Genomic DNA, 21167 nt, shown 5'->3' on the forward strand with positions numbered 1-21167 from the left:
TTAATAAAAAGATTTTTATAAATTTTTATTGAGATTAAATGATTACATAAATTTCACAGTATTGTAGGATGGTGATACTTAAAGTCACAAACACTTTAACCTTCACAAGGCAAATTGTCATTATCTTGGTCTATAAAGTTTGAATTTTACAAGCTTTGACAATACAACTATTTCTTCCGCGTTGGGTGGTATATACATTTCTTTTCTTTTACTTAGTGTTAGATGTACCCTCTTTCCCTCTTTTTCCCTCCGTCCCATCACTGCCCTTGAGTTGCTTAGTTCATTTTCATCAATGTCCACTGCAGCTGATGGGCCCCTCTGTTGTATTTTTTCCCCCATTTTCCTCTGATTCTGTGCCCTCCTAGCTTCCCTCAGATGTGCGCACACACACACACACACATACACACACACGCACACACATATATATACCATATATGAGGTCAAGAACATGGAGCAAATTACAAGTTTTAATTCTACTGAAACATTCTTAATATTCTGGATCTGAATTTCATATTATGCATGTTCTTTTAAAATTTCTTATTGCTATTATAAATGTGATATATCCCTCTTCCCTCCCCACCCCCCGAAGTTGTATAATTCATTTTCAACATAGTGTCTTATGAGTACCACTGCTGGATTTATTCACCCTTTGTCCCACTATTTCTGTGGCCCCCTTAGCCATTATTCATATTCTTAAAACTGTTTAAAGCCTTTGGAGTAACTTTTTATAATGGCAGATGCCTCCCCTATGGTACTTTAACCAAGAAAAAAAAAGTCTCTTGTAGAGAAAAAATAAGGTTGTGCCAGACAGTGTTGTGGTATACACCGATAATCCCAGCATTTTTGAGGCTCGGAGGATTACATCTTAGAGGCCAGAATGGACTACAGTGCAAGACCCTGTGTCATATGTTACTGGTTGCTGCACATGTTCTATGATCCTAGCTTCTCAAAAGGCTGAGATCAGATCTTAGTTTCAAGCCAGCTAGGACAGCCAAATCTGAGAGACCGTTATCTCCAGTTAACCAGTAAAATGCTAAACTAGAGGGGCTGGGAAGGTGGCTCAGTGGTAGAGTGCTTGCCTTGCATGCATGAGGCCCTGAGTTCGATTCCTCAGCACCACATAAGCAAAACAAAACAAAACAATAAAATGCTAGAGGCATGGCTCAAGTGGTAGAGCATCAGCCAAGAGCCAAAGGCAAATGAGAGCAAGAGGGCTTGAGTTCAAGCTCTGTAGCTGGGAAGGGAACAGGGGGATTACTTCATGCTATTTTCTAGGACTGAAGTTTTTGAAGTGTTTAGCTATTTTTCTGCTCTTAAAAATACTAGTCAAATGAAATAAAATTAAGGATGCTTTCATTTAATAAGCCTTAGACATTTTAGGACTATATATAATGAGTTGTTTTTTGAAACAGGCTACAATTTTCTAACATTTTTTATGAGACTTTGCCTTATAAGGAGTTGATGGTGGTTGTCTAGATAACCCAAATAAAAAAAAATGTGACTCAAGAATACTTATTCCAAAGAATTAAACTGAGTTTATTAAACTTATTTCGAAATCCAAACATAAACCATCAAGTCGTGTTGAGACTGTAGTTTCTGGCATCAGTGTTTTAAGGACAAATTTGTGGTCCAGATGTTAAAATATTGATTGCCTAAGAATGTCGAAATCCACACAGCTTGTAGGCTTAGGTCTTAATAGTCTCTGTTGTTTGTGTAATTTCAGCCTACACATCACCACAAAGTTATTTATCTTAAAAAAAAAAAAAAAAAAAAAAAAAAAACTGGCCAAATGTGGTGGGTGATGCTGTCTGCCAGTATCTGAAGATGTCTTGTTTCTGCCTACATTTGTTCCTGTTGTCCGTGGTTGTTAAAGTGCACTGACACCAAACAGTAAGGTTTTTTTCCCTTTTAGTCTTAGAACTGAAGTTGCTATGTCCTAGATTTGCCCAATTACATATCGTCAGTTATCTTCCTTGGAAGGTGAATCTTGGCAGCCGTGTTCCATATAAGTGATCAGAAGTAGCTAGCAACAGTGCCAAATTAAGACAAGGTTTTCAACAAAGTAACCACAGAAGTTAGGGTCCAGGCAAGTCTCTAGTGAGTAACTTAGTAAAATGGTGTGTTAGTAAAATTTAGGAAAATGATGTTTTGTATATCTCAAAGTGAAAGAAAAAATAAAGCATGATCTTAGGAAAGCTATTGGAAATTGGGTGAGATTATTTCAAAAGTGGAGGTCAGGAAAAATGAGAAGTTGAAATAATTTAAGAGCTTATTTGACCTTTTTTTCCCCTCATTAGAAGAAAATGAACTAAAGAGGTAAATTGCCCTTCACCTCTGTGTGTGTGTGTGTGTGTGTGTGTGTGTGTGTGTGTGTGTGTGTGTGTGTGTGTGTGTATGTGTATGTGTGTGTTTCCCTTGTGGGGCTTGAACTCGGGGTCTGGGTGAGTGGCTAATTGGAGATAAGAGTTTCACAGGGACTTTTCTGCCCAGGCTGAATTCAAACCTCAGTTCTCAGATCTCAGCCTCCTGAGTAGCTAGGATTACAGGCATGAGCCACCCGCACCAGGCTTTAACCTCTGTTTTAAGTGCTTTAAAAAAATTGCAATTTATAAGAATTCAAAAGAATGACTAACAAGCTTATTTAAGGAGTATATATATATATATTATAGGTCTTGTCCTATAATATATATATATATATATATATATATATATATATATATATATATATATATATATATACTCCTTAAAGGTCTTGTCCTTGTAGGTCAAGAATGATGAATAATAAGACATACATGCCTTTGAATTTCTACTGATCATATGCAGAATATCCTCTCGGGGAGGGTTCTTGAACTCAGGGCCTTCATGTTGTCCCTTAGCTTTTTCACTCAAGGCTGACATTCTGCCACTTGAGCCATAGCTCCATTTTCTGCCTTTTGCTAATAAATTGGAGATAAGTCTGACAGACTTTGCTGCTCAGGATGGTTTTGAACCGTGAGTCTTAGATCTCAGCTTCCTAAGAAGCTAGGACTACAGGTATGAGCCAGCATCATCCAGCCAAAATATCCTTTTAAATTTAATACCACCTAGCAATTAAACAGATTCCATCTTGATTCCTACTGAAGTAATTCTTCTTAAGAAAAGAGACAAACTTAGCTAGAAAATGTAATTGAAACAGGGTAAGATCAGATGGACCATATTATAATAAAAGTATGGAAATGTAATGATGAAATTCCCCTCTTTGTAACTAATGGAAACTAATTTAAAAAGTAAATCATAATTAAAAATAGAGTATAAATTGTTTCTACATTCAGCTCTCTTCCTAGATTTAGAGGATGCCAATGGCACTAGTGGGAAATCAAGAGATAAATCAAGAGATGGGTTTCTGACAACCTGAAATGGAAAGAGTGAAAAACGAAACCACTCATTTGTAAGGTGAGTAGCATGATTTAGACAATGAAGGAACCATTGGGTTATTGTTTTTTGTGCTCAGAAGTTTTACCTGTGTTTTTTTTTTCTACCAATGGTGTGTTTTTCTATGTGTGTTTAATGATGTAGCTGCCCTTTGTGTAAGTTCTTTCTGTAATGTTTTTGAAAATTCTACCATATGATCCAGGACAAGATCAAGAAAATAAGTAAGAAACAGATATGTGACTCTGTAGACCTGCATTGTTATTTTAGCTCTGTCTTGAAAAGAAGCAAAGGTCTAGGAAGCCTAGCCACCTCCAAATTTCTCTAGACACTGATCTTAGTGCTTCTCTATGAATAAGAAATTCTGTGCACTAGAAATTTATTTCTCCTGGCATGCTGATTACTGTCTTCCTACATTCAAATGCTCTGATTCAAAACAAAACTAGTCATACTGTATGTGTGAGTATATGAGTAATCTTTGTACAGAATTACTAATGCCTCTGGAAAACACAGTTTTCCCGAGGACTGCTGAAATGATTGTATGGTATTCTGTGAATATGTTTCTTTCATCTTGATTTATTTCAGAACTTTATAAGTAAATAATACCAAATGTGTACTTTTCATAGAAAGGAAACTACCACGTTTATGCTTTGCAAAACCTAAAGCACCAGTGTCTTATAGCCTTTGTTGTGTTTAATGAAGAAGAATTTGTCTTGTTCACACCATACATTGACACTACACTAGAACCTGTCATTTACTGAGTTGGGTGACTAGACATTACATTTAATTAACTTGCTTTATTGACAAAATATTTAGCCAAGAACTTTTCTTAATAAGAGTACCCTTCCCTGTTTTGTGCCAGTCCTGGAGCTTGAACTTGGGGTCTGGGTGCTATCTATGAGCTTTTGTGTTCAGGCTAGCATTCTACCCCTTGAGCCATGAGTAGCTAGGCTTACATGTGAGAGCCCCCCCCCCACACACACATACAAATTGTGGATGTGTGTCCCTATTTTTTATGTTGGTTCAATTAATTTGAATGAGAATGACACCAAAGAGTTAAAGAAAAAGTGAAATGTGTCATTCTTCTACATAATTCCTTTCAAGTTTCTTGCACCTTGTACCTTTAAAGTGGAACTTAAGTGAGGGCAAGATTCCGACTACATGCTGGAAGCTCAGAATAGGCCAGAGGTCTTTGAATTTTGTAGTTGCCATCACCTTGAATCTCCTACCCTCCAACCTGGGTGACACTACTGTATTCATTCATAGCCGGCCGTGGCAGGTCCCACCTCGCACTCTGCAAAGCCTACCCTGAGCACTGCAGCCCAAGGATCACCACCTCAACTTCCTGCCCACAGATCAAAAGCTTCTTGAAGGTTGAGACTGTGTTTTCCACTTCCTACCACTTCATCAGAGACTTAAGTACTCGGCCAAATCTTTGGGACTGGACACTTGATGGCCATGAAGCATTTCCAAGCCCCACCGAAATACCCTCACCTAGAGTTTGCCCTTTGATTTTTTAAACATTTTCAGGATTATTTTACTTTCCTGTGGATGCTTTCTGCTATAATTTCTTACGTCATCATTATTCCATTCATCTCAGCCCCTTTGTCCTTGGGAAAGAGGCATATGTATATTACTGATTCTTCCACTATCTTTTGAGCACCAGACAAGGTCTTAAGTATTTTCATTGAGGTCTAACATTTAAAATACAAATATAGCCAGGCGCCAGTGGCCAATGCCTATACTCCTAGCTACTCAGGAAGCACTCTGAAGGTCATGGTTTAGAGCAAACCAAAGCAGGAAAGTCCATGAGACTCTTATCTCAAATTAAGCACCAAAGAGCCGGAAGTGGAGCTGTGGCTCAAGTGATAGGGCATCAGCCTTGCACGAGAAAGCTAATGGACAGCTCCAGGCCTTAAGTTTAAGCCCCATACTGGCACATGCTGTGCACGCACACACACACACAGTTTTTCCTTAATCTAAGAATCAAAACCAAAACCAAAACAAACCTACATTGGAGTTTTTGAACTATTCAAACTGGACACTGTGAGCCTGAAACAAGAAATGCTTTTTATGCGTTGCGATGCCCCCTCTGTCCACCAGATGGCAGGATTTCCTTTGGCATGTTCTATGAGGAAGCTGTTCCGACTGATACATTTGGACTTCTTTATCAGTGAGGCTTCTAAAAGAAGACAAAAACATACATGCAAAAAAAAAAACAAACCTGGCTCTTACACAATTAATGCTTGCAGGCAAAGTGTGTGTGTGTGTGTGTGTGTGTGATTGTGATCATTTACTACTTCATTTTTTCCAGCCACAAACTTCTCCTTTCTGGGCTTTTGCATATACTGCCCCCAGCCTCCTGCACCTGGCCACCTCATCTTCATCCTTCCCGTCTTAGTTCAAGCATCACTGCCTTTAGGAAAACCTCTTGACCTCTCATTCTGAGTTCAGGACACCCCACCTTTCCCTGCCAGCCCTCCCCGCACTCCACTGAACACTTGGGACCCAGTCCACACAGCCTCCAGCTTACTTATTGATCATCTCTTCTCATGACAGTCAGACACCAGTGGCTCACGCCTGTCATCCTAGTTACTCAGGAGGCTGAGAGCTGAGGATCATGGTGCAAAGCCAACCCAGGCAGAAAAGTTTGTGAAACTTACCTCTAATTCACTAGCAAAAAACCCTAAAGCTTGGGGAGAGCTCCCAGGCCCCCTTCACAGCACCGTTCCTTCCTGGCACGCCACTCACAGTACTGCTCTGTGCACTGACAGCACTCTGACATTGTTGCCTCTTATCAGCCGCCCACTGGATCTGAATCCATGACAAGATTTGTGTCGAGTCTAGGTATTTTTTTTTCTCTTATATCTGATGAGGGACAGATCAAATACTTGTTTAAAAATGAGGCAGCCTCAACAAATACTTGTTCACAAATAAGCACACTTAGAGCACCACTATATTTATTAGCACACAGTATGACCACAGTGAAGTATAATTGTGTATATGTGTGTGTGTGTGAGAGAGAGAGAGAGATTGAGATTGAGATTGAGATAGAGGATGTCAGTAAAGCAGAGGGGGAGGGAAAATGTCAGCAGAAACAAATACCAGCCTTCCTTTGCTCCCCCAGTAGCTATAGTCAATCACAGAAGGGTTTTTTTTTTGTTTGTTTTTGGTTTTGTTTTTGCCAGTCCTAGAGCTAGAACTCTGAGCCTAGGTGCTATCTCTGAGCTTTTTCACTCAAGGTTAGCAATCTACCACTTGAACCACAGCTCCACTTCTGGCTTTTTGTGGTTAGTTGGTGCTAAGAGCCTTCCGGACTTTCCTGCCTGGGCTGGATTTGAATCTCCTTAGTAGTTAAAATTACAGGTGTGAACTGTCAGCACCTGGCCTTTTTATTTTTTTATTTTTGGGTTGGTTGTAGGGCTTGAACGCTGGGCCTGGGCACTGTCCCTCAGCAATTCAGCTCAAAGAGAGCGCTTTCTCTACCACTTGATCCACAATGCCACCTCCAGTTTTCTGGTGGTTAATTGGAGATAAGAGTCTAACGGACTTTCCTGCCCAGGCTGGCTTTGAACTGCGATCCTCAGATCTCAGCCTCCTGAGTAGCTAGGATTATAGCCACCAGCACCTGGCTTGCACCTGGCTTTTGATAGCAGTTTCGCTAGGCAGATTTTATGTGGCTTGAGTTGTTAGTCACTTAAAATACAAACAATATCAAGTTTTGTAAGACATGAAGTATGGTTTGCAGAGCAAGGGTTTGGGGAAGCCACAGGTGTGAACAGATAGATGTATGTGGGTGAAATGAAACATGCCTGTGCTGATCGGGATAGTTGGTGATGAGAATTGAGACCAAGGAACAACGTTCAGAGAAAACAGATTCAGATTTGAACATGAGACGTGCTTTGAAAGATGTACTCTGGGTTTTGCAATGATGCTTACATAGACAGCCCCTGTGCTGTGTACAGGCTCTAAGATAACTAGTCCTTCAGAGTCAAGTAGATCTGGGTCACTTCAATTTTTAAAGAATCTCACTATATTATTTTTTATGGCTAGATGACACAAGTTTATAAAAATGATTTTTAATATTGTTACTTAACAAGTGATCATCTTTAACACAGACATAATTTACCATCCATCTGCAGGTTAAGTTGAGCCACAGGAAAATTGTTGCTGCTCAACCATTTAGGAAATCAAAATAATCCTTCAGCTGGTGTGGGGGGGGAAGGATTGGGTAGGGGGCCGGGGGGAGCCTGGGAAGGGATGGGAAGGGGAAACAAAGGAGGAGGCTACAATGCTTGATAAGAAATGTACTCATTATCCTGCCCATGTAATTGTAACCCCTCTGTACAGTATTTTCACAATAAAAAAAAAAATCCTTCAGCGAGATGCAGCTTCATCCAGAGAGAAAGTCAGAAGTCTGTACAGGAGCCATTCCCGCAGTGCCAGTAAGGACCTGGATGAGAGGCTCTCTCCCAAACCTAAGCCTTAACACAGATTGTCATCCCATGTATGAACGCACAACCTCTACATAGCAGCTTCTAAGATCTGGCCTTGCAGTAGAAGCTGGACACTGCATTAAAAGAAAGCTAAATCCTATTTTTTTTTTTTTTTTGGTCAGTTGTGGGGCTTGAACTCTGAGCTTGGGCACTGTCCCTCAGCTCTTCAGCTCAAGACCAGCACTCTATCGCTTGAGCCACAGCACCACTTCTGGTTTTTCTAGTGGTTTTATTGGAGAGCAGAGTCTCATGGACTTTCCTGCCCGGGCTGGCTTTGAACTGCAATACTCAGATCTCAGCCTCCTGAGTAGCTAGGATTACAGGTGTGAGCCACCAACGCCCGGCTGAAAGCTAAATCCTAGACAGAGAGTCTTGGCCTATATGAAAGGTAAGGAGATGCCTGACACACTCTTGGAAGTCATTGCAACTAAGGACAAGTTTCGGAGGGTTTCCTGCCCCTGGTGTTTCCATGAGAAGGAAATGCCAGCCTGAAACATATTGGACCTGTGGAAGTCATTGACAGGCCCACTTCTGCCCTTGCTCAGCTGATCCTCAGCCCGAGGTGCGAGGGCTCTCTTGTACACACTATTTTCCCCCCATGACAGTGGTGAAAAAAGTGCTATAGTCCAGCGATAGATACTAAGCACCTTTAAGGTCTTTCCTTTCTCCTATGCCCAGATATATACACTTCCTCCCTCCCTAACTCCCTTCTTTAGCCTTTCTTTGCTTTCCAGCCACTCTGCCCATCTCCTCTAGGTGAGCCATTGTATTTCTAACCCATCCTCTAGCCAGTCTACCCTCCTAGCCAGTCCTAATCTGATTTCAAACTTGGAGAGGCTAGATGCACCTTGGTGCTCCCAGTAAAGGGGGATTGTTTTGATTATCCAAACGAGACTAAGATGTTTAAATTCTTCCCACTCTCTCATTGCCACAACACGAGAAGGATCCAAATATGTCGCAAGAGCAGGGCCTCGGGCCTGTGCTCTTGAGTTACGAAATGCTGCAGCAAACTCTCCTTGTATAGCAATGTTATCGGCCAAGAATTCTCCTGAACCCTATCATCAAGAAGTCTGCTTTCTCATTGCTGCGCTCAGACTTTCAGAAGGTTCTCCTTTGAGGGAGCTGTGAAATCTTCACCAAAGGATAGGCAAAAATTCCTCTGGTGATTTCTTCTTTATTTTTCCCTCCCCAGATGCCATTTGTATACAGTCCATCCAAGAGGGGGCTTAGCAGTGGCACCTGAGGCTCCAAACCCAATACTTCCCTAATTGCACATTTAAGGGAAGGCAGATGTTTGAGTTGGCAACTGGGCTGCAGAAGGTGGAAGTAAGAACATGGTGTGCCTTTCCACATGCAGTCATGTATATTATTTTTCCAGGATGTGATGAAATTACACTAAGAAGGAATATCTGAACTTGAGCTTTTGGGTTTTTCTCTGGATATACATTTGAGGGAAGCTTTTTTTTCTGTTGCAAAACCTCTTTGTACTTCTTGGTCCCTCTTTAGAATAGCACTTCCTTCATCCAGCCTTGTAGTATCAAGGTTTCTATTCCTAGCTTAGTCATGAGCTGTTACAGGCCATATTAATTTTGGGGTCTGCAATTCATCCCTTTTGCCCTCTAGTATCTAGCATGTTCTTCCCCCCTCCCCCCCACCCCCAGTAAGCATTCAATGCCTATTTATTGGACTGTTGGAGTTGTGTTGCTTTTGGAGCCATTCTTATCCAACCTTTCAACTAACTACTTTTATTTGAGGGACTCATATATTTAATGCAATAGAAACATGTTTCCTTGAGTTGAGCCAGGCACTGGTGACTCACACCTGTAATCCTAGCTACTTAGGAGGCTGAGATCTGAGGATTGTGGTTAGAAGCCAGCCTGGGCAGGAATGTCTGAAAGATTCCTATCCCTTATTAACCACCTAAAAACTGGAAGTGGAGCTGTGGCACTAGCCTTGAGCAGAAAAGCTCAGGGATAACACTGAAGCTCTGAGTTCAAATCCCACAACCAACAGAAAGAAAAAAAAAAGAAACATGGTGACTTAAATTGAAGTATATGCCAGGTCTCAACAGTTTCATTTTCTTTGAAACTTCTACATAGGAGCAGTCCACATTGATCAGTCTGTGACCCTGGCCCACATTCTATCAAAGTTTGGAGACCCAGAGGCGATCACTAACTGGTTGTGTCACCTCCAGATGCCTCCTCTCACCCGTCACTTCCGGGAACCTTTAGAGAATGGGGTCTGAGCTAGACCCTATTGAAGTCTGAGCAATTCTATGAGCTGTCCTGGGAAATCCTTTCTGTGTTCCCGTTGACAGAGGATCTCTTCTGTTGCATACTTGTAGAAGACCCGCACAAACGCGGTGCATGAGAAGGGCCCGAAGGAAGCCTGTGGGGCTGTGAGGCCTGGCCCTGCCTTCAGCCACGCAGCCCCGACATAAGATACACAGTCATCTTTGTTTGCTTGGTAGGACTGGAGCTTGAAATCAGAGCCATTATGCTCACTCAGCTTGCTTGCTTGACTGGAGCTCTACCACTTGAGCCACAATTCCAGCCCTCTCTTTTTGCTGATAAATTTGGAGACTGAATCTCACAGATTTTGCTGCCAGGCCGGCTTTAAACCACTATCCTCTAGATCCCTCTGCTCTTCTTTATTTCTCCCAGAGTTCCAGGCAAGCGGCAGCTACTGGGCAAATAGTGCATGCGTGAATGCATACATACACTGATCCTGGTAGATTTCAGAGTAAGCACTTTTCCACTTTACAGAAGGAGCTGAGGCTCAGAGGGATTTAGTGTGGCTCACCTGTGCATACACAGCTTCAGGTAAGGTGGTTAAAGGTAGGCTCTTCTTTTTCCCTTGCACATCCCTCATGAAAACTGCCTCAAGTGAATGTCCCAGTCATGTTTGTTCTTTGTAGCAGAAATGGGCCGCAGTTGATATAAGCAAACCACTGAATAGAACAGTATAAGGAGTCACAATAAGAAGACAGTTGAGAATCTGGAAAAGAGTAGGAGTCAAATCCTAGAAATACAGCTTGAGTGAAAGCCTTGAGTCTGGGCCTCAATGTTTTTTAGTGGGATGAAGGCTGTGGAGCTAGATCTTCCTTTTTTCTTTTTATGTTGATGGCTTGCTGTTGGTTGTTTTTTCCATTCAGCCCAATTTAGAGTTCAAGGGAGAATTTCATTGGTCAGAGTCGGGCAGCATACCTATATTGAACAAGGCTATGCATGATGGAGGAGAACGCTACCCCCTAAAAAATCATCCGAGTGACTTTACAAGAAAAAAGTGGATAAATACTGGGAGTCCAAAATAAACAGCCAGTGTCCACAACAAATGTTTACAGGGGAGACTGCCAGCATCCTGCACCACAAATGACTTGCCCACCCCCAGGATCCATCCCCTCTTCTCCCTCAGGAGGTCCTGGAAGAGGGGCGAGGAGGTCAGGTGGAAGAATCTGCCTCAGTGCCATCTTTGAATACCAGCAGGGCTCCTTTGTAGAAGTGTCCAGAGCGCAAAAGCATATGACAATTCACATCTCGCAACACCCGTGCCCTGTCCATCTTGGCCTGGCTGTTTCTTCTGTTGGCTTGTGATGTTCACACCTTCCTGTGGGATCATTTCAAATCCCTATTTCCTGATGACCCAACATCCTCCTGCAATCAACTGGCACTGGGGAAAGCCTGCCAAAACCTCAGGTAGTAGCCTTGCCCAGAACCATTTTCAGCAACATCCTGTGTTCACAACTTTCCAGTCCAGCTCCAAATGCTAATTTGGGCATGTGAAAATTTCCATGGCCTCCTGCGGAGCCTCACACCTCCCATCCCAGGGCACAGGAATCTCAGTCAGATAGTAACTATCTCAGGTTGACCCCCAACCCAACCCTGCACTCTATGTCATATGACACTGTGCCCTTTACATATGACACTTTTAATGCTCCTGAGAAGCTCTGACTTCTGACACGCCCTCCCTACCTCATTTTGGAAGAGGGGAGAATCCTAGGAACCCAAAAAGCTTACAGGACCCTGCAGTGATTTTATTTTATTTTGTTTTTTTAAATTTTATTTTATTTTATTTGAGAACATACTGTACAGAGGGGTTACAATTACATTGGCAGGATAATGCATACATTTCTTACCAAGCATTGCAGCCTCCTCCTTTGTTTACCCTTCACCTCCCTTCCCAGCCTCCCCCCTCCCCCCCACCCAGCAGAGCAAGTACTGGAAACCAAGGCTATTGGTCCACTGTCCCAGCCTTCTTCATTTAGAGGGCTGCACTACTCACTCAAGCCAATGGATCTGAAGATTCCGCTATGACATACAGAGAGCCCGCAATTCTACAGCTGTAACTAAGCCCTGTTTTTGTTGTCTGTTTTTGTAGAAGGAATTAGTTTAAAATTTCCACTGAACATGGACGGCTATCTGCATTGTCACTTCACTTACCCGATCCTGAGTACACACGACGATTTTGGAGTTCACACAAAGGGCAGAACTGATGCTTGAAGGTTTGTGATTTATTTCAAGGCCATAGGATTAGCAAATGAGAGAACCAAGATTGACCCAATAACCTGCTTCCATGTGCCCTATTTTCTCACTGAACTCAAGTTTATAATTGTATCAGGTAGATGTTTTTTCTTGACCACACACCACTACCACCAAAGACTGGGGTTTTCCTTGTTCTTTTTTATTTTTTTTTAATTTGAACAGTTGTACTAAAAGAAGTACAATTTATGTCCACAAAATTCACCCATTATCATCAAAGTACAATTTTAAGTATATATAGTTGTACAGTCATCACAAATACCATAATAATACAAGTTTAAAACATTTCCAACCCACACATAAAGTTTCCTCTTACCCTTATGCATTGCCCTGTGTTCCACTGAGCTTTTCTGTTTGTTTGTGGTTGCCATTTCTAGAGATGCTGTGTAAATAAAACAATCATGTGGAACATTTTTGTGATAAACCATTCCTTCTTTTCAACATGAAATTCATTCGTGCATATGTCCATCATCCATTCCTTTTTAAAAATTGAATATGTATGGATATATCCCATGTGTTTATTTATCTACTAGTCGATGGATATTTGTGTCTTTCCAGTTTGGGCAATGATGATGACAGTGGTTAGAACATTTTCATATAAATCTTTGTGTAATTGTATATCTTCATTTCTCTAAGGTGGATACATAGGAGAATTTCTGGTCATATGGTAAATACATAAATGCATTCAGAGAAATTGTCAAATGGTTATCTAAATTAGCTGTTTCATTCCATAGTTCATTTCTGCATATTCTTGCCAAAACTTGAAATCAATCTTGTGTTATGGCCATCCAGTATTAGTGATTCATAATCACTTTAACTTGCATTTCCCTATTGAATAAAGATATTGAAAATCATTTAACTGAGTGTTGGTCATCCATAGCTCTACTTTCCTGAGATGGCTATTCAAATCATTTTATTGTTGTCAATTTGGTAGTCATATTGGAGAGTTTTTAGAGTTCTGTATTTTGGATACAAGTCTTCTGATATTGATTTGCAAAAAAAATTTCCCCATCTTGGTTTGTCTCTTCATTTTCTCAGTGTTCTCTTCCAGAACAAATTAAGTTTTTTTTTGTTTTTTGATGAAGTTGAATTTATCAAATTGTGTGTGTGTATGTGTATGTGTGTGTGTGTGTGCGCACGCGCACCTGTACTGGGGCTTGAATTCAGGGCCTCCCATACTTGGTTAGCTTTAATTGCTCAAGGCTGGTACTCTACAACTTGAGCCTCATTTCTACTTCTGGCTTTTTGATGGTTAATTGGGGATAAGAATCTTTCAGATTTGTCTTCCTAGGCTGAGTTCAAACCGGGATCCTCAGACCTCAGCCTTCTGATCAGCTAGAATTACAGTGTGTATGTAAGCCATCAGCACCTGGCTAATATTTTTGTTTTAAAGATCATGTTTTTGGTATCCTATCTAAGAAGTTATTGCCTAATGAATGTTTACAAAGGTAAACATTTCTAGAAGTTTTATGTGTTAAGTTTTATATTTAAGTCTGATAATCCAGTTTTTTCACCAGCTTTGGCTAAGGTTGTTGTGAGGTAAGGAAATGTTGTTTGCTTATGTATTTATTTTTACATGCTCCAGAATAATTTATTGAAGAAAGTGTTGAATTACCTTGGCACTTTGTCAAAAGCCAATTGACTATAAAGGAAAAGCCTTTCTTTCTGGAGTCTGTTTGGTTTCCTGCTCTGTATACCTATTATTAAGCCAATATCACTCTGTCCTCATCACTGTAGCTTTATGAAAACTACAGTTTGTTTTTTTCTAAGACTTTTGATTTCTCCAGGTTTTTTTGTATTCATATATAAACTTTAGCATCAGTTTGTCAAAAATAAAAGTAAAATAAAAATGAACTGAAGTCTGCTGGGATTTTGATAGAGGTTGAGCTGAAATGATAGATTAATTTATGGATAACTGCTACCTTATTGATCTTGAATCTTCCAATCTATTAACATAGTATATCATTCCATTTGGTTAGATTTTCTTTAACTTCTCTCATCAGTGTAACAAAATTTCACTGTGCTGTAGAGGTGTTACATTTCTTGGATAAAATTTTTCCTATTTTATTCTCATTATGCTATTATGAATGGAATTTTTATAATTTGTTTTCCCATTGTGTGTTCATTGTTTATATCCCAACTTTGCTAAGCTTGCTTATTGGGTCTAGATTTTTGAGATTCCTTAGACTTTCCTGCACAAAATCATATTATCCCTGAGTAAGGACAGTTTACTTCTTTCTCTCCATCTGGGTTTTTTGTTTTTGCCCTTGTGCCCTGGAGAGGAACTCCTGCATAGAGCTGAATAGGAGTGGAGAGAGCAAACACCCTTGTATTTTGGCTCTGACACATCCCGTATGTTTTCTTTTCAAAGGGAATGTGACATCTCTTCCAGAAAAGAAGGCGGTAAAGCGTTGTTTCTTTAAGGGGGTCCCCTCCGCATCTCCTCTGGCCTTGACTCAGAGACATATGAAACGTATATTTCTCGTAAAAGATGGAGGCCACTCATGTTTCTCTCTCAAATGTGACTCCAGTGAGGCTTCATCATCTCGTCGGAGTTTTAGTACCTCTGAGAAGTCACACCTGCTGTTCTTGGCTTCCTTCCATGTGGATTCAGTGAATGAGAATTGAAAACCAATGAAAGTGCTCAGAACTCTGATGAAAGATCTCCCAAAACCTCCAAAGGAGCTAGGATGAGTCTCAGGACCCCTCAGGACACTGTCGAGTTGCATGGTGAGCTCTTCTTCATACTCCAGCTGACTCTGTTCTTTTCTCTCCCATGCTGCCAAATCCCACACAGACTGATCCCTGCAGAGCCCCTAAGCCAACCAGGCCCGTCTCAGGGTCTTTGTCTTGGCCACCCTTCCTCTGGGAATACCTTTCTGCTTGCCCATAGCCTATCCATCTTTCAGCACCTGACTCTAATTCTTCCTCTTCAACAAAGCTTTCCAGTCCATCTGGATCCAGAGGGCTCTCCATGTCTGTGCAGCCGTATTCTGACGGCTCCTCAAGTTTTAGCACGAAATCACAGTAGCTTTGCACTGTGCCATTGAAACCGTACTTCTAACAGCAACGACTAATATCCCTGACCACTCAGATATAAGAAACTTCTACTTGTTGGAAATCATGATCTCTGGCTACGGGGTCCAGACCAACACTGAAGAGAATGCCTGTCAGCCAAGAAGAAGGACACTTCTGAGGTATTGTGTTGTTGTTGTCTGGTGTTTGTTCCAGTGGTAGAGGAGTGAGTTTTGAGGGTTTTTAAGCACTGAGCAGTGAGTGCTTCCGCCTCTCTCTTGATGGACTCTTGTGGGCCAGGCCGGTGAGCTCTGGGGTTCCTCCTAGCACCCCTGGACATGTCCTTGGGACTCTCCGCTGTGCATCCTCTCTGCCATGGGATGGCTTCCACCATCATAGACACAGGTGCTGATGCTGCTGACACTGCCAGGGTCTGTGGTGGTCCAGGGGGTATGGGAGCCTGGATCCGAAGGCCCAGAAGGGTGGCAGGCTCTGTTCTCCCCAGGGCCTGCCTTGCCGTCTGGCCTGGCCACGGGTTTCTACTGCACGTGCTGGGCCCTGAATTACAAAAGTCGCTTTTTTGCAGCCCGGTCCAGCAGGCCTGGCGTGAGTCCCTCATTCTCCTTTGTCAGCCAGGCAAAGACCTACTTGTTTCCCCCAGCTTTGTGCCTTGTGGCGGGCAGCCCCCCCCTCTGCCCTTCCTTTCTCCCCAAGAAGCCCCATTGGTGCCTTGCACTTGACCCCCTGCTCGGAAAGTGAATAGAAAGATCTGCTTGGTCCACAGATCCCTGCTGTCCGTCTCCACCTTCCCATCCTGTCCACAGGACCCCAGGCCAAGCTGGGATGGCCAGGAAGGAGGGGGAGCTAGGGACTGTCTGAGGCTGGCAGGCCATTGGTTGGGTGTTACTTTGCTGCTGGGTAAGAATGCCCCACAGAGCATCCTCAAGGAAATTTCCAGAACCCCAGCATGTGGTGTTGTGGGTTTGGACCTCAGGCTAGGGATAAGATGTGCTCTGGTCACTACAGAGCTGTTCCAGGAGGGTGACCGGTGATTCCTTCACATGCTTAGAGCTATTTATTTCTTTCCCATTTTGAAATGTTTTCAGCAGAGGCCCCTGAGTGAATTTGTTCCTTCCCACCTGGGACCCAGTACTTGTTACCAAGTTCTACTCATCCCCTCTGGGTGGCATTTGGCAAAACAGTGGACTTCTATCTGGAAGTCAGTCTCTCTCTCTCTCTCTCTCTCTCTCTCTCTCTCTCTCTCTCTCTCTCTCCCCCTGTCCTTCTTCTTCTTCCTCTTCTTCTCCCAATCCCTCTCCTTTTCCCCCCCTCTCTTTATTTTACTTATTTACTGTTTTGTGGTGGTAGTCCTGAATCTTGAATTCAGGGCCTGGGTTCCATCCCTGAGCTTTTTCACTCAAGGCGAGCACTCTATCACTTTGAGCCACAGTCCCACATCCAGTTTTCTGGTGGTTAATTAAGAGATTAGTGTCTCCCAGACTTTCCTTCCTGGGATAGCTTCCAGCTATGATCCTCAGTTCTCAGCCTTCTGAGTAGCTAGGATTACAGGTGTGAGCCATCAGCACCCAGCTGAAGTCTCTTTTCTAACCACATTGAGTTCCCTTCTCCAGGTTTTCTGAGCACCTTGGTGTTGTTAGATATGTGTTTTTGGTCCTGGCTTTGAAAGGATCTGAAATCATATCCCTTTCTTTCAAATTCCCTAAAGGCACAGCACCTAGCTCAGTCATCTCCCCCAGGACAGCACCCATCAACTCCCACATGCCATATAACTAAACCCCCAAGTGTCTGAAAGACAAATGTGCAGGGTAAATGTGGAGTTAGTCTGCGTCCTCTTAGCGTGGCCTCACTCACAGCTGTCAAATGTGAGGCGTGTTCATGGAAGATAGCAGGCTGGTGTGCTGCTTCTGCTTCCTTAACTCAAAGGAAAGCTTGGTGGAAAAGGCAGTGCAACATTCTGAAAGGAAACATTTTCACTGCAAGTTTTTCCAAACCCTTGAGGCATACCATGTAAATGATGTGCTAAAAAGTCTGTAATTTAAAAAACAAAGACTCATCACCACCACCACCAACAACAACAACAACAAAAAACCATTGGGCTAGAGTACTGGTAGAGTACTACACCATGCACTGCAAGCTTGAGACCCTAGGTTCAATCCGCAATACCTGACATCTTCCAAAATGACACAAAATGCAATGTGGTCCTCGGGAAAACAGCATCAGCCTCACCAGCTGTTTTCAATACAGCTTGGGGCTTGAACTCAGGGCCTTGAATTATCTCTTGGCTTTTTCACTCAAGGCTGGCTTTTGGGTGGTTCATTGGAGATAAGAGTCTTACAGACTTTCCTGCCCAAGCTGGTTTTGAACTGCAATCCTCAGATCTCAGCCTCATGAGTAGCGAACATTACAGATGTGAGCCACTAGCACCCAGACACATGACCTGTTTTCTTATTATAGCTCCTGTCTTCATGAGTCAAGTGCAACCACATCCATTGTCTTCACACTCATTTCAGACATAATGTTCAAATTGAGATAGTAGGTGTTTATCTGCAGGCACTAATAGGTCATGGAAAAGGCCTACCCACATGCACTTACGCTTTCTGGATTACTCACGTCTGAAATTTGTCTGTCTCAGGGGCCACACATGATAAGTAGAGTGCCCAAATGCAACACTTGATATCTTACTTGAAAGACAGAACTTGTTTCCTCTAGCTTTTATAGCAAAAAAAAAAAAAAAAAAAGTGCCTGGAGGATCAGATTCTCTAAGAGGTAGTGCAATAACAGGGCTTATTATATATAAATGCAACTACACCAAAACGATTTTCATCCCTGGGATTTTTTTTTTTTGGTCCAGTTGTGGGGCCTGAACTCTATGCCTGAGCACTGTCCCTCAGCTCTTCAGCTCAAGGCTAGTGCTCTACCACTTGAGCCACAGCGCCACTTCTGGCTTTTTTCTTTTTGCTTATGTGGTGCTGAGGAATCAAACCCAGGGCCTCAGGCATGCAAGGCAAGCGCTCTACCACTGAGCCAACTTCCCAGCCTCCCTGGGATTTTTTTAAAGAAGGAATTTGTCTAAAGAAGGAATGCACTATAAATAGACTTGTTCTTGTGTAACCATTTAAGAAAATTTAATTTCAAGAGTCAAAATATGACAGATGCCAGTGGCTCACACCTATAAGTCTTGGGGCTGTATCTTGCTCAAGGACCTCTCTATCTCTGCTTCTTGCTATGAACTAACCAACATGGATCCTCTCCCATCCACAACACACAATCACACCCCACAAACAACATTGGTAACACTCCCGAAACCACCAGCCAAGGTACATCTTTCATTCTCTCTTAAGTGTTCTGGCTGGTATTTTCTCACAGCAGTGAAAAGTCTGACAAACACACCCTCAGTCCTATGTAAAGACTTTCTAAAGTATAGATCAGAATTTTTCTAGAAATTTCTATATTCTCTACTTTGGGGAACTACTCACTAATATCTAGTTACTCAAATAGAAACTTAAGGTTCATTCAAAACTTTGATATTTGGCTTTTGTGTGCTAAGTTGGTGATTTTTTTTTTTTGTCTTTTCTTTTTTGGTACTGGGGATCGAACCCAGGACGTTGCACTTGCTAGGCAAGCGCTTTGCCACTGAGCTACATCCCAGCCCAAGTTGGTGATTTTTGATGAAGGGTTTTGTTTTTTTCTAGTTGATGTAAGATAATTAAAAATGGTGACTTGACTTAGTCCAGATAATGAATAGAGTAATCAAGGGTACATAATGACAACTTCTGGACCAAAGGTTTTCTGTGGTTCTCCTTCAGATACTTAACCCAAGGATCCACATTCTTGTCATTTTACTCTCATCTGGGTTCAGAGGTCACCATAGAAGGACAAATGAGAACACTGACAGCTGTACAATAAATGTTATGGCCATGCTGAGCGAAACACTTGACTCCCTCTCTATCCTACTGGCTAGTCATGCAGCTTCAGTCTAAGAAGGGACTTCTCAGAGTGCCTGAGGAATATTTTGTTTTTATGTGTGCTTAGGAAGGCAGAATCCTTTTTATTTTAAGCGGTCCTCTTCCTCTTCAGGCTGACTTAAGGCCCCCTCTCAGGTTGTAACCCAGTCTTACAGTAGGCACCATGATATCAGTCGGCATAGTAGACTGGCGTATAATAAGATGGCTGGGTTGTAACCTAAAATCTTACAGCAAGTACAGGCGTAAGCCAGAATGAAATATGTTTCTCTGATTGGCTAATTGATAGAAAATTCTGAATAAACTCAATCAAAAGTCATAGGAAAACATCAAACCCACACCGGAAAAAAAAAAAAGTCAGGTGCCAGTGGCTCACGCCTGTAATCCTAGCTACTCAGGAGGCTGAGACTGAGGATAGCAGTTCAAAGCCAGCCAGCCTGGACAGCAAAGTCCATGAGACTCTTATCACCAATTAACCACTAGAAAACCAAAAGTGGCGCTGTGGCTCAAGTGGTAGAGCTCTAGCCTGGAGCTGAATTGCTGAGGGCCAGCGCCCAGGTGCAGAGTTCAAGCTCTGTGACCAGTAAAAATAAAAATAAAAAATAAGACGGGCGCTGGTGGCTCATGCCTGTAATCCTAGCTACTCAGGAGACTGAGATCTGAGGATCGCAGTTCAAAGCCAGCCTGGGCAGGAGAGACCGTGAGACTCCTATCTCCAATAAACCACCAGAAAACCGGAAGTGTCACTGTAGCTCAAGTAGCAGAGCGCTCGCCTTGAGCTGAAGAGCTGAGGGACAGCGCCCAGGCCCAGAGTTCAAGCCCCACGACCTACAAAAAAAAAAAAAAAAAATAGACTGGATTGGTGATCACTTGGAAATTCCCTTTATCATTTCAACACACAACCTTACAAGCCAAAGTTACTTCAACCCTCCTCCCCGCTGAGTCACACTGGCACTGGCAATCCCTCTGTAGCTGTTTCAAAGATTGGGAAATTATTCTGAAGGCCGCGTGGCCCATTGGTAGCATTGACCTTGGCTCCCCTCAGCCTCACTCTCAGCCTTGCCATAAGACTGTTTTTAAAACCCTCAAGCTAGCTTCTTTTGAAATAAAATGTGAAAACCTGAGTTTGTGGGTCATTGTTGGTTCCCAGCCCAGTTCTCCCACCAGAGAGCACAAACAATCCAATGTGTGTGGCACCCTGAGCTTGCAGTGACCTTCTGGGGCCAGCAAGAATGCCAGAGGGGATGCACATTCTCCAACCTGACAGTGAAGGAAGGACAACCCATTGCCCAAGGACTCATGAATGGGCTTTTTTCCCCAGAGACAGCCTTGGCAGGGCCATGCAGGGCTTAACTCTTTCTTGTCTTCAGATTTACACAGAGGCTCATCTATCTTGTCTCTTAGCTGAAAACCAGGCTAAAAAGATCATTCATCTTTCATGAAAACCACAGCTGGCTATCTGAGCGATCATCTGATTCACGTGTCTCATCATAACAGAAGGCAAGGACCCTGTCTACTTTGTTTATCATTTTAGTCCATTCTGCCTAGCATACTGTATGGCAAACATAAGGTACTGTGGAAATATTTATAAAAATAAAAATGACATTAAAACATACCAAAGAGGCTCTTATCTCCAACTAACTACCCAAAAGCCAGAAGTAGAGCTATGGCTCAAGAAGTAAAACACTAGCCTTGAGTGAAAAAGCACAAGGATGGCACCCAGGCCT

This window comes from Dipodomys merriami, unplaced genomic scaffold (assembly GCF_024711535.1).
Source record: "Dipodomys merriami isolate MVZ:Mamm:240054 unplaced genomic scaffold, mDipMer1.0.p SCAF_7, whole genome shotgun sequence".
Taxonomy (NCBI): Eukaryota; Metazoa; Chordata; class Mammalia; order Rodentia; family Heteromyidae; genus Dipodomys; species Dipodomys merriami.